Source organism: Humulus lupulus, chromosome 3 (genome assembly GCF_963169125.1).
Source record: "Humulus lupulus chromosome 3, drHumLupu1.1, whole genome shotgun sequence".
Lineage (NCBI taxonomy): Eukaryota > Viridiplantae > Streptophyta > Magnoliopsida > Rosales > Cannabaceae > Humulus > Humulus lupulus.
The window spans coordinates 149,748,453-149,751,321 of NC_084795.1; positions in this window are offsets into that span (position 1 = coordinate 149,748,453).

A 2,869-nucleotide genomic window follows, 5' to 3' on the forward strand; every position below is an offset into this window, starting at 1 on the left:
TATTTTAAAATGCCAACATAAAAATTCTCCCCATAATGTGCCCCCTTTCATATTTTGGACACCCTCCTCACTCAAATTTAACACTTCACACATTTTTCTCTCTATTTCTTTCTCTCATCCCTCATTTACAGCCATTTTTTCACAGCTCGGAGGTGGAACGGATTGGAAGTTTCTTGGCGTTTTTTAAGAGAAAAAATCATGGGTAAGTATCATTTCATTAATCTACTTGTGAATATGAAATTCCATGGTTAGATATTAGATTCGAACTATTCCGCAGTTGAGTTTGGATTTTTTTTCTGCAATTTTGAACTGTTCTTCGGATCTGGGATTATGTGGGAGCCATTCCAAAATCGATGGTACATCGATGCCATTTCGATGGTACATCGATGCCATTTTGATACTGAGGCGAACATCTAATTTAGATGATATTTTCGATGGTATATCGATGTTGAATCGATGTCATATATGTTGATTTGGTTCAGCGTCGATATGGCATCGATGTGGCATCGATATACCATCGAAATGGAATCGCATACAGATGGCAACCATCAGCATCGATGGCATTTCGATGGTACATCGATGCCATTTCGATATTGAGGCGAACATCTAATTTAGATGTTATTTGTGATGTAATATCGATGGTATATCGATGTTGAATCGATGCCATATATGTTTATTTGGTTTAGCATCGATATTACATCGAAATGGAATCGCATCAAAATGGCAACCATCAGCATCGATTATGCATCGAAATGTCATTGATGTGGCATCGATGTTGAACTACAATATAGATTTTCATAGGCATTGATTCATCATCGATTTACCATCGATTCTTCATCGATTACACTTTATTTTTATAATTTTCTTATTTTTTTTTTGTAAATTTGTAGGTTCCAGAGTTAATATAATTGTTTCTTACAACGGTTTTTGGGAACAGAAAGCAGAATAATGGAATTTCAAAGCTGGTTTGAACACTATAATACATGTACCAATTGATGTTGGTTACATAGAATTATTGGAGAAGTTGTATTCAAAGTTGAAAGTGGATAGGTCATTGTTTGACTTAAAGTTGGAAGTGTCGTTTACATGCAATGATTTTAGCGTAGATCCCATTGAAATCACAAATGATGAAGGAGTTAGTGCTCTTATTCTTGAAAATTCAAAGTCCTTAAAACATCGGGTTCCTTTATGCGTTAGTTCGATTACAAAGAACATTGCTCTTATTGATCCATCTCCTAGAGCGAGTGTTAATATGGAAAATCATAATCAATCATGCACGGCTGTTCAACAAACAGCTCCTGGGCCAAGTGTATGCATGGGAGGTCCTAGTCATAATGAAACTTTTTTCCCCCAAAAAAATCTCTCGCATGATGAGGGGTATGAGTATAAGCCTTATGTCAATGACGATCTAGTTGCCCATTTTGGTGATGATGATAAAAAATTTGAGGGGTGCAGTAGTTCTGATGATAACTCAGAGGATCGGTTGTCGATGCTACATGTGGTTCAAGTAGATAATTTAAATGTACGACCATTGCCAAGACGTCAAGAAAGCCAAGGACGGAGGACTGCTGGCTCAGAGAGCAGTCGTCCAACTACACAAGATGATGGAAATAGATGGAGTTCTCCAGCGTATACTGCTGAAGATATCCCATGCCCCTCTTATGTTATCCCCACGTTATCTGGGGTGAGTTGTGGAGTAATAGAAGTTGGGAAAGTTTTTGAGAACAAGTTAGAGTTGAAGACGAAGGCACACTTGTATGCAATGAAGCAGAACTTCGAGTTTGTGGTGAAGAAGTCAGGTACTAAAGTTTGGTATATCACTTGCAAGGATCCTGATTGTGGGTGGAGATTGAGGGGGAAGAGAATTCCTAAATCTGATATGTTCGAGATAACTCGTTTCACCAACAGACACACTTGCTCACTTGACCTCCGACATAAAGGCCATCGCCAAGTTGTACCTTGGGTTATTGGTCATTACATATAGAAAAAATATCAGATTGGATCGAATGCGTACATGGCAAACAACATAAGAGAGGACATTAAGAATTATTATGGCATTGAGTTGTCATATGGAAAAGCTTGGAGATGCCGAGAGAAGGCTCTTTCTTATGTTAGAGGGACACTGGAAGCATCCTACCAGAAGTTACCATCGTACATGTTCATGCTTCAACAGAAAAATCCCAGGACGTTGACAGATTTTGTCACTGAGGAAGATCGATTCAAATATTGCTTTTTCTCACTTGGAGTTAGTAGAAGAGGGTTTCGTACATGTCGTCCTGTGTTATGTGTGGATGACACTTTTTTAAAGACAAAATACGGTGGGCAGATGTTATGTGCAGTCGCGCTGGATGCAAATAACCATCTATATCCAGTTGCATTTGGTATTGTGGATAGTGAGAATCATGATTCTTGGAAGTATTTCATGTCAAAGCTAAAGGAAGCGATTAGGGAAGTCGAGGACCTGGCGTTTGTATCTAACAGGCATGCAAGTATTACACATGCCTTGGAAACTATTTTCCCCGATGCCTATCACGGTGCTTGCTACCACCACATTAGTATGAATGCGGTTGCTAAATTCAAGACTAATCATTGTCATGTGTTGATGTATAATGCGGCATATGCTTTTAGGAAATCTGAGTTCCACGCTAACTTCGAAAAAATCAAATCAAAAGACCCAGCCATTGCTCAATACCTAGAAGGCATGGGTTTTGATAAGTGGTCCCGTGCTTACTTTCCTGGAAATAGGTATGTCATTGTGAATTGTATTTTAATTTATGAAATCTTCTAAATGTATGTTACTATTAAATGTTAGTTTTCCTAGATACTAGGTATAATATAATGACAAGCAATTATGCTAAAAGTTTCAACA